Source organism: Coffea arabica, chromosome 11e, assembly GCF_036785885.1.
Source record: "Coffea arabica cultivar ET-39 chromosome 11e, Coffea Arabica ET-39 HiFi, whole genome shotgun sequence".
Taxonomy (NCBI): Eukaryota; Viridiplantae; Streptophyta; class Magnoliopsida; order Gentianales; family Rubiaceae; genus Coffea; species Coffea arabica.
The window spans coordinates 56,114,121-56,126,158 of NC_092331.1; the positions used below are offsets into that span (position 1 = coordinate 56,114,121).

Consider the following 12,038-nt stretch of genomic DNA (forward strand, 5'->3'; position numbering starts at 1 on the left):
GTAGAAACTTCAACTGGGATGCTAAAATGATTGGGTAATCTATTACATAGCACGAGCTCCATAATGGGTCCCCTATCAATTATCATCCTCTTTCATTTTCTTCGAGTTTTTTGTCATCTTCAGGCTGTGCCATCGCCATTCCTTTGGAGTACTATTTTATTTGTGCCTCGTGCGATGCATGAGGGTGTCCAATTTTTTGGTGAAATTATTAGTTGTGTGTATGTGTGGAGGTAAGAGTGAGTGTATGGGAATTTGATGATGGAAGAGTGGTAGTTCAACCTAAGTAAGTACATTGTTTTATAGTACTATGTACATTACCAAAAGTTGGTCATTACAGGATAGAAAATTCAAATAAAGAGTTGTAAACAAAAGCACTATTTACATTAGCAAAAGTAGGTGGTTGCATGGTAGAAAACTAATGTCAATAGCTATAGTAAAATTATAAGTGACAAATAAATTCATTTAACTAAATTTATTCATGCCCGCTCATGAATAAATAGATATAGGTATCTTAAGTTTGTACATATGAATATTATTAGGTAACTCATCAAACCCAATTAATTCATTTAGAATTGTCTTCTCCCAAATCACCTCTCTTCCCCTACCCAATTTTTTTCAGATTTTTTATTTTGTCATGATATTAACTACTTTTGTTTCATTATTATTATTATTTTTTGATTTTATCTTATCATTTTATTTTCTCTTAGTTTGTTAATTTACTCATTTTTCAGTATTACCAATTTATGACAAGTTTTAGTTTCTTTTCCTACCTTTCCAAAATGAAAATTTTAATTTACACACGAAAAAAATGCTAGGAGTTCAAAATTTTTGGATTAAACTTTATGTTAACTTTTATAGTACTTAGTTCAAAATTTTATATTCTTATTGTTCAATTATTAAATAGTTTGTAATTTTGTGACATAGAGTACGGATGAAAAAAAATTGGTAATTAGGCTTATTGAACATTATAAATAAATATTTAAAACTAATGATGGGTGCAAAGGGTGGTATAAATTGATAACTTAGTTTGCAAAAATGAATTTAAATGAGTTTACAAAAAATTAAAATAAATGGGTTATAAATGGGTAATTGGGTTAACCAATTCATTTTTTGACTTATCCATTTATACACATCTAATTAAATTGGTACAATTGGGTTGACTCACTTATACTCATTATCCATTTTAACCAACCTAAATCTGTCCAAATCATCCATTTTGACACCTCTATGCAAAACATAAGTGGGGTACATGCATAGATGGGGGAGAAGAGATTGCCAGCACAAAAAACACTAGTCTATATTTGCATTTGGAGCATTTTAAACAGACATGCAACTTCACTCATAGGGCACAACAAAATCAATGTACCACTAACCCAACTCAATCTGTACAATACTAACATGTTAAGGTGAAAATTCCAAATTTAGCCACCTAGTCGTAGGGTCCATAGGGGACCATGACTGCTGCTCATATTCATAAGCCAACTCCCTTTTGTATACCTTTTAGGATATAATACAAGGTGACCGAAGAAGAAGAAAAAGAAAAAGTAAAGAAAAGCTAATTCAGATGTCTACTCTAATTTTGTTCGTCATGTGATACTTTGTTTGTGTTGTAGTTTTCCATAGAAAAATTTTTATATCTTTCAATCACCTTTTTATCCCACAAACATTAAATCACTACATTAAATTTTTCTGCAAAAACTCTTAAAAATAGCTTTTTTTCCTTTCCGTCTTTTTTTTTTTCAAAAATATTTTCCTCTTAGATGAGATTAGAGTGACTTCTGCTAAGATCCGGTTGCATAGTAATTCGCCCTTAACATAATGCTTAAGATCATTAATGATGGCAAAGGTGAAGGAAGTCCTAATCATTGAAATTAGAAGTAGCATACAATATTTTTCTTACAACAAAAAACAAAAACTGTTATGTTTAGTTTGGAACTCCTATGATGGTGCACGATAAAACAAGAACCGTGCTCGCAAGAAAATTACAAGCTTTAATTGATTGGGTTGTCGTCAGTCTTCCAATAGAACCCAAAAGAGAGAGTCCACACCAACCGTTTGGGTCATATGGCTATGTCCAAGGTGTCATTTGTTGGGCTGGCTTCCATTAAGCGTTCACTGAATTGTTGATGGATTTTAAGTATGAGTTGCTGGAAATGATCACAATATGGAATGCTGGTCGATGAGAGTATGAGAGTACACTGGCAAAGCAATACATAGAGTTGATTGAATGAAATTCTTCATATGTACTATGCAGAATATTTCCTTGTTTGGAAAGAAATTTTTCATAAAAAAATCTCTATACTCTCCGTAAATATATTTTTCAATTATCTTTTTATCTCAAATATATCAAATCGTTACAGTATATTTTTTATATAAACTTCAAAAAATTGCAATCCAAATACAAATGTTTGGAAATTTGCATTTAGCACTTTTACTCCCCTGCTCAGGTGATGAGCTTTAAAATTTTGTTTGGATTGTGAATTATTAGAGATATTTTTACTGTAGCACTTTTTGTGATGTGATGTATGTGAGATAAAAAGGTAATTGGAAAGATAAAAAGGTGTGTTGAAAATTGTAATGATAATGTAAGCAAATATATTTTGGCAAATAAATCGCAATCCAAACAAAGTCTTGCCAGTCCAGCTGCTTCCTCATCTCATTAGCCATTACCAACTGTAGAAATGATTTCACTGGAATTGAAACACCCCCAAATGATGATAACATAAAAGAAGGTGGTTATGAAACAGGGGAAACAGATTCCTTTTATTCTCGTATAGTTCAGACATTCTTCCCTTGACATATTGGCTGTGTTTTAAATTCGGATCGGACCGGTGCAGTCGAACTGAGAACCGGCCAAGTATCCGGTCCGAATTGTTTTTCAAAATCGAAAGACTAAAAACTCGGATTTGACCCCAAAAAATCGAAAAAAATTGGTTCAACCAGAGCATTTTTTAAAAAAAGTTAAACTTTTTTAATATTATATTTTGACCCCTAAATTGTTAAAACTTATTAATATGCCTCAAATATTTCATATTTTATAAATATTGTCCTAAAATTTGATGTTATTTTTCAATCAAATCCATAATTTTAATTCTAAACTTGTTGTCAATGTTCATTAAATAATATAAATTGCTACTTGATTGTTTTAATTTCTTCGTATTTTCTTATCAAATATATATGAATATATCTTTATTAATATTAACATATTTTTTAATATTTTATATACAATATTTTAATTTTTAAATAATTTTTATTTATGACATCATCCGATTCAACTCTGATCGAACCCGATCGAATCCATTAACCCTGACCTCTGAGTTCGGCCGAGTCAATACCCGGTTCGAGTCTAAAATCACAGCATATTGGGACTTCAACAATGGATTTGCTAGGCTCTAAATCTTGGCCAGCATTCAAAATATTCGATTTCTTTTGTAAGGTATGTTCCAAGGACGAAATTTAGTAACCATCCTACTTGTAACTTCCCCAGATGTTCTAGCTAACCATCACTACTACCATACTTGTTATGGAGCTTTTTTCTTGAAGGGGTGCAGGTGTTGAATGCACAAATTTGCATCAAGTGGAATATATGAACTGGTTAAAGCCCAGAGAATATCAGAGTTTGAAATTGGTTACTTGGATCGATCAGCTGTAATTTGGACATGAGATTCAACTCGTACATCCCCTTTCTTTATTTGGCCAGGCAAATGCTACTGGTGGAAATTCAGGATTCATTCCAAGTATTTAATCCCCAAAAAATAAAGGCAAAAAAAAAAAAACCGTCCAGAGGAATTGTATAGCTAATTGTTCATGGATTTCCAAGCCACTTCAGCGAGTGATTTTGAACCAAGTTTAGCATTGGTTATATGACCTGCTTTAGATTTGGCTTATGTACGTTCAATTTTGTTGCAGAAGCATCTAAATAGAATTTAAAGCCAAGATCTACTCATACTTGTAAGATCTACTTCAATTAGTTCCTGTAGAAATTGAAGTTCCTTCACAAAGTTGTAGTTTTTCATCTTGTGATCCAAGCACCAAAGGTCTTTCTGCCGATAAACCCATATGCTTAAGGTCTCCCGTTCGTCTTTCTCAAGGACAGAGTATTTCTCTTTTTCACTTCCTTTTTTTTTTCAGAATTTTTCTCAACGATGAATAAGCACGCATGGAAACCAAAAAGATCAGAGAGCTGCTTTTTTTTTAAAAAAAACCTCAGTAAAACCGGCAGCTTAATTAATATCTTCCACTCTGAGCTGCTAAATTTCCTGCAAGAAGAAACACTTCAGATGATCCTCAAAGATACTAGTAAAAAGTAGTAGCTAGCAATTGCATAATGATAAAAACAAATAAGACCCAAAACAGTAATAATCATGTAGAGCAAGGAGAAGTGAAAATACCACCAGTGCAGAAAGCAGGGGATCAGATGAATTGGATTTAATCAAACAAGCAAGGTAGGGAAAGAAAGGAACCACAGGAAATCATAGGAATGGGCGGGCTAGGAAAGGAATTCACTTTTTAGTCGCTTCCATCCCTAGCAGCCCATTCCCAAAACTTCCTGCAGATCTATCTGCCTTTCCCTCTTACTCAGTAACTCCCACCATGGCTTAGCATGGCATGGTGCTTCATGCCCAATATATACATATACAGATGCAATCCCCCAGAAGAAACTGCTAGGAAATTGATTAGTAGACCTGTTCAACTGGTCACCACCACCACTAAGGCAAGTTGCGTTTGGTACTGGAAAATGGAACCCTTCTTGGAAGTTGGGTGTCTTATCTCTTCTGCTTTTCTTTCCATGTGTCTTTGTCCAATTGCCGCTTTGGATGCTCTTTATCTTTCATAGTAGTACATTATTTAATACCCTGTCCTTGGTGTTTTCCAAGTCTTTCCGTCCTTTGCGTTTTCTCTACTCGTGACTACGTGGGTAATGGGCCGCCGCCAGCACCATTCACTGATCTAAGCACACAATACTTGTTACCATTACTGTGTGGATTTGACGATTGATTTATGAGCTGTATCTACTTAGCAAAGAATGGAAGGCTTCAAGAATTATATTAATATGTTGTTTCAATGCATTTAGAGATATAAAATTGCTTTGAGTTGGAAAAATGAAAATTGAAATATTAGAACAAGTATCTTTATTTTGTCGAAATTTCAAGTATCTTTCTCATTGGGTTGGGTGCAGTGTTTTTGCATGCCCCGTGTTTGTGTGTCTGGCCAACAAGTTTTTGATCAAATTTGCCGGCTATAAGTATTTTAAACAATTTTAGTTATAATAACATCAAAATAAAATTCAAAATTTTTAACTATATATATTTCAAAATTTACATATTTCAAAATTTTTTTTATAATTTATACAGTAAAATTTTACACGCACATCCAAAAAAAACTCATTTGTCAAACGGGACCAAATGAGACCAAAGTTTGGCGTCCAGTGTATTTTTCTTTTCGTATACTGAAGTACTCCACCCAGCTAGTTGCAAATCAAAACTTACAGGCCACAAGCTGCAGTATGCTCTCATGGTTTTGTTGTAGACCATGGGGGATTATATGCCCATCAATGAGATTTTAGGTTTGTATGTGTAGGACAATCTCATCACCAAACACAAAGGGAATCAGCAGTATAGCTCTGGAAACTACTTAAAAGAGCAATCAAGTAAGGTCGCAAAACAAAACTCAGAAGCATCAAAGCTTAGCTTAATTTTGTTGGGCAGTAAGCTGTGGGTTTATCATGCCTCGTACATTTATAACAAGCTAATCAACGTTCCACCATCTTGATTTTGAAGCTTTACCATCTTCGCTTCTGACCAATTTTTTACTTTCAGTTTCGGTTTGGGTAGGAATTTCATCCTTAGAACTTCCATAAACTGGATTTGTGTGATTTAGTTAAAAGGTTATTCAAACTATAAGGTATAGCAATTTTATACTTTAAGTTTCGGTTTGAGTTTTGGTATGTGAAAAATGTGTTTGGATAGCAAGTTATTTGGCCAAATATATTTACTTACATCACCATTACAATTTCCAATACACCTTTTTATCTTCCCAATTATCTTTTTATCTCACATACATCACATTATAAAAAGTACTACAGTAAAAATATCTCAAATAACTTACAATCCAAACACAAGAAACCTCCAAGTTCGATCTATAGCACTCCACACTCGCATATATTAAGCCAGTGAAAAAGGCAAAACTAGCGGGTCCAATTAACATTTTCAATCATCTTTGCCACAAAATTGTCACACCAGCAACGATACAACTGGTTAATCTGGCAAAAAGGAAAAAAAAATCCAGTCCTATAGCATGTCAATTGCCTAAATCTGGAAGAAATAGTCAAGTCGCTCCAAGGCAGCAGCACCTTATGCCATATCTCATCTCTTTGTGAACTTGTAACAGGTGAATGCCAAGGACCCGTCAAATGATTTTTGACTTGCAAACTTTCAACAAACAATCAACAGGTTAGAACAGCATTTCATAGAAATCGTACAAAACTGGGAACTTGTTCATAATACAAAATGCTCGAGCTAGAAAGAGCTAGAATTGGAAATTTTCTGACAGATTTACATGGAAAATTGTACTAAAATACGAACCTGAAACATTTACCTTACCACGCAAGATAGTCAAAGATCAAAGAACTATAGCTAGGTAAGGAAAAGGAAAAGGAGGAACCACATGAAATCATCGGCATGCCCGGAATTGGAAAGGATCCTAATCCAAAGCCCCTAAAACCCTAAACCCAAAATAGAACAAATGAAAAAACAAGGAAAAGAAAAAGACAGTCCATGACCTCAGCTGAACATGCCAGATCCATTCAAGGACAAGGAAAAGAAATGGAGGAACCACATGAAATCATAGGCATGGCTGGCCTCGGTAAGGATTCTCTCCATCCTATCTCCAAACCTAAAAATTAAAGAACGAAAGTAGAATTTAAAAAAAGTAACCCATAAAAACAAGAAGGAAAAAAAGGGTTCCTTTCCAAGCCAGGCGATGCCCACAATTTCCTGCAGATCTAGCTCCGTTTCCATCTTACCCCTTTCTTCCTGAGCTCCAATATCACTCTCTGTACCACAATTTAAAAAAGAAAAAAAAAAAAAGAAAAAAGCCAACAAACCGCAAGAGCCAAGAGGGGAAGGGCAAAAACCCTAATCGAGAAGCATCGAATTGCGTTTAGCGACGATTGGCTTCATCGTGCGACACCTTTTATAAACTTTTCCTCCCCAGTAAGTCCAAGACTGAGAACACGGTTAGAGGACCCCACCAAAAAACCCTACCCCAGCCCACCTCGTTTTTGCAAGTCATCCGGCCCAAAAAGAAGCCATCCAATTGTGGAAGAAATGCAAACCCTAATCAAAATGTACCAGAAAAACGTCTACCACTTTGATAATATTATAAGAGTTGGTTGGGTGTGAGTAGTAATATCACCAATTCCTAGTGCAATTTGAGGATTTTTTTTGGGGGTTAATTCCACTTTGTCCCCCCAAACTTTGGATGATTATTCACTTTAGTCCCTAAACTTCAAAATGGGACACTTAAATCCCTAAAACTTATAAATTGGGGCACTTAAGTCCCTAAACTTATAAAATGAGACACTTAAATCCCTAAACCCTTATAAAATAGGACACTTCGACCACCACGGCATTCAAAATTCTGTTAACAATTTTTCTTAATTATGAGGTATTTATAAGTATAGGGACTTAAGTGTCCCATTTTGAAGTTTAGGGACTAAAGTGGGTAATCGTCCAAAGTTTGAAGGGACAAAATGAAATTTTTTTTGGTGTAGTGCAATATGACAGATTTACACGTAATACCGGGATACTTAGGCTGTAAAGTGTGAGTGATTGAATTTAAATGGGACAAATTTAAATGTTTAAATGTTCAAAATAAAAAGTTAAGCGTGTAAAGCATTTAAAATTGGAGGTTAGATTACAAAATAAAAAAGTGATACAAGTTTAAAAGGGTAAAATAGAATTGGTCGTCAGAGTAATCATTAACTATATGGAGTCGCTCGCTAGTGAAACATCGTGGCATTGCATTAGCAGATCAGCATCATAGAATTAGTCGTTAGAGCAATCATTGAGCTATATTATTGACTCACTTACTAATGAAACATGGTAGTGGCATTGCATTATTAGATCGAGCATAACAAGAAGGTTGTCTTTTAACCATAAGAACACTGGTAAGCTTAGACAAAATCAATACTCTTAACTGACGATGATTGAAACCCAAATCTATTCTTGTTTCTATTGGGTCCATCATTTTGACTTAACACACGACAGAGTAAACTCCTGGTCCTGGGGAATGAGGATTACGTTCATCTTCCATCCACCGAGCTACAACTTGCCATCCGTCATACTGCTACTCAATGAAGAATCAGGTACCAAGATAACTTTGAATGAAGTTACACTGGAGAATCAGGTGCCAAGAACATGTGCCTTTACTAAAAGGGTATTTGGAAAGTAGAAGTACGCTTCCTGAGCTTGCCCCTAATGGTGGAATGAGTTTCGCGGAATTTCTTTAAAAAAAAAAAAAGAATTGGACTGGACTGTCATGTCTTTTGTCATAGATGGTTCCAAAGTTCCAATTTTAATTTCTTCAATCATCGAAAATGGTTTTTCATACAACTAATCAAAAATGGCTTTCAGCCACCAAAATTTGATCGAGACAAACTGTAACAGGGAATTTGTTGCTTCTTCTCCTCTTTTGTTTCCATTTTTATGTGGAATAGTTTCCTGTAACAGGGAGTTTTCATGCAATTGCCGGGGCTTGGGGAAACCCCAAGCAATTCGAGCACTTCCCAATCTTGTTCAGACTGAGCTCCCCAAGATTATCATCCTATCAGAAACAAACTGATGCGGAGGGAGATGGAAGGAGTTAAGACGGAAAATTGGCTTCGGTAATGGTTTCTTTGCTGGGATTGAGTGGGGGATTGCAGGCTCTATTGTGGAATGTGGATTGAGGGATTATTAGTTATTCCAGAGGACATATAATATCTGATGAGGAAAGGGGTCTCAAGTGGAGATTGACTGGCTTTTATGGACACCCAGATGCTGCTGTGAAAAGGAAACGTTCTTGGGAACTTCTTTCCAGGCTAAGTGACAATATCCGTTTACCATGGTTATGTTTTGGGGATTTTAATGAAGTCCTTGAAAGGGATGAATACTTTGGTAGATTGGATAAAAAATGGTCTCAAATTTATGAATTTAGAAGGGCAGTTGATGAGGTAGGACTACTGGATCAAGACTTGGGACATTACTGTGTCCATTGCCAATTGACATAGTAATGTGGACCACGCGATTGACAAATTCTTGGAGAAGAGGAGCTACATCTACATGAAGAAAGAGGAAAGAAGCAAGGCGTTTGAAGTTTTCTGAATATCGAACTTAACTTTTTCTACACACAGACAGACTACTTTTCCTTCCTGGAAAATGCATAATGACACAGACTACGTGTATCTTCTATAACGCATGAGCCTACAAAAAGTTCTATTGAAAATTAAAAGTCAGGCAAGAGTAACTCCTCGGAGAATATACTAAGCTATGCTGATGTTCTACAACTGCAATGGAATGCCAAGCGGAAACCTTCTTCATTACCATAAAATTTTTTTTTTTCTGCTGGCCATCTCATCAATGGAATGCTTCTTGGCCTTTCCTGATCTGGTAGAATAACCCCAGAATACATCTTTGAATTTTAAAAAACGCGAGAGATGAGACGATCTTCTGTCAAACAGCTTGCAGCATCAAGTGTTTTTTTTTTTTTATTTTTTAACGACATCCCTGATGCTTTTTTGATCAATTCAGGTGAACATTCGCACTGCAATTCTCTCAAGAACCTAAGCAAGATCCAAAAAAAACTGGCGTAGAAGTTACAGCTGATTCACTATCCATTTCATTGAAAAAGATGATGGTCGCCTTTAGTTCATGACTAGCCTCACCTGAAGCATAGCTCTTACTGCCACACGAGACGGTAGTAACACTAAAATGTTGGGTAAATCACCCCAGGCGTTGTACAAGTCAGTGTCATCAAGAAATTTCTCCAGCTTATTCTCATTCAAACCACTCTGTTTTATTAATTCTGACACTTGCTGCTGGTGAATTTTATTTTCCTCGCCAACCGAACAAGCGGCCCTTATATACTCCAAACTTGACTGTAAGGTTAGTAGCCTGCAGGCCCCTGAACAGAATCTTCCATAGGCAGTGCAAGGGGTGGAATCTCTTCTACTAAATGGTCCGGCACATTCGGGGCTTCTTCCATTTCCAGTAACCTGATGACCTCACCAACTTTTCCGGTAAAAGTAACTTGCCTTGCAGAGTTACGGTTTCTTTATTTCAAATATTATGAGTGGGATATCCATCTTCCCGGTTAGAATCCTATGTTAGAATCCTATGTGTCACTATTCGGTGCTAAATCCAGTGTCAATCTCACTTATCACGTGATGATAGAAGAAATTTAAATAAATAACACATGACAAATGAAATAAACAAGACACTTGGTATATATATAGAAGTGATACTGAATTACCACTAGAAGAGTGATACTGAGGATCCCGTGTGCCATCTTCCCTCTGTCAAGACTCATGAATACTAAATTAGTAAAGAAATCACACTTAGTTTTAAGCATTATATATGATATTAAAACTTATATGCAATCATAGAATGTTAAAGCGTTTTTTTTTTTGGCATGAAGAGGGAAATGCGTAATTTTTTTTCTTTAGGTCAAAGAGGCAAAGTGTGATTAATACTAAGGACAAAATTGGAAGAAACTTGTTTCGGTCATTAAAAATGCTTAACTTTCAATAAGTTACTTCTCAACCCAAAAAAAAAAAAAATCAATGGATTAGGATACAAAGTGTATAAAGGATAGCAGTAGGAATGAGGTGCCCGCGACCGCTCGCCTCAGAGGCTTCAATGGGGTAGGGAAAAATGCAAGGCGATGGAGATTTTCTCCCCTTGTTTTAATATTATATATATAAGATATATAATATAATATATAATATAATATAATATAATATAATATAATATATATATATATGTAATATGAAATGAATGATATGATATTTTCTTGTGATAATATAATATAATATAATTTTTTGTAGTAAAATGATAATTTTGTTACGTGAGTTTATCCCATTTTTTTGTTATGGCATGTTGTTAATTAATAATTGACTGAGAATTTATGTAATATCAAATATAAAAATACAGATCCATGTGATTAAAATAATTTTTAAATTTCATCTCATGTTAAATTTTTGGCTAAAAATTTAAAAGCATGATTAGTAAATCTATTATCATTAGTGTTATACATATATAAAAATAAAGTCACGGAAAAAGTAAAGTAAAAGTGGGGGTTGGGGCAGCAGTGGCGTGGCGGATGGAGCGGAAGAGTGAAGACGGAGGAATTTTTTAGGTAGAAGAACGGGTCCCAGGCCCAGCCACGTAGACGCTGCCAAGCGTAAGTGTATACTGTTTTGATTGAAGCTAAAAAGTGTGACTAAATGCTAATTCCCCGGTAAACCGGGGGTAAAGTTGTAATGTGAATTTGACTCTTTGTGGACTGAAGTTTGAATAGAGTTGGCCAGTGGCCTCCAAAGAAATGCTCCCCGCTTTCATGGTTTCTTGTCACTCTACCACCGGTAGTAAATTTTCCGATCGGCCCCCACCAGCAAGCTTCTTCTACTTCAAAATTGAACTATTGGTACGATCTTTTTTTCTTTTAGTAATTCTTTGATCTTACTCTTTGGATTTCTTCTTTCTTGAAATCAGATAACTAATGGAGCTGTTCCATCCTGTTGATCAGAGATGGCGACTTATGCTGCACTGGCTTCTCTTCTGCAAACGCTGGATTATCTACTGAAGTTCCCGTTGTTGATCCTCGAAGTTAAGAAAATGAAAGCCGAAGCTCTCAAACCAAAACTCGATGAATTCTTATTGCTTTTGACGGCAGGAGAACCCTCTGCAGTGTCGAGCTCGAGCTCGGGCTCTCGTCTGTGAGAGCTAATTGAAGAAACTGATCGATCTCTGCAATCATCAGTAGAAGATTTTATTGAG

General features: G+C 35.4%; 2 long non-coding RNA genes across 2 annotated transcripts; both read right to left on the minus strand.

Moving 5' to 3' along the window:
• Positions 1-3,665: 3,665 nt before the first annotated feature.
• On the minus strand, positions 3,666-4,998 carry LOC113717933 (uncharacterized). The gene is made up of 2 exons (XR_003454559.2): positions 4,392-4,998; positions 3,666-4,259 (listed from the first exon to the last, which is right to left on the minus strand). It is a non-coding gene; the product is annotated as an uncharacterized lncRNA (long non-coding RNA).
• A 1,135-nt stretch (positions 4,999-6,133) lies between these two features.
• Positions 6,134-7,341, minus strand: LOC113717871 (uncharacterized). The gene is made up of 2 exons (XR_003454539.2): positions 6,585-7,341; positions 6,134-6,431 (listed from the first exon to the last, which is right to left on the minus strand). It is a non-coding gene; the product is annotated as an uncharacterized lncRNA (long non-coding RNA).
• Between the last annotated feature and the right edge of the window lie 4,697 nt (positions 7,342-12,038).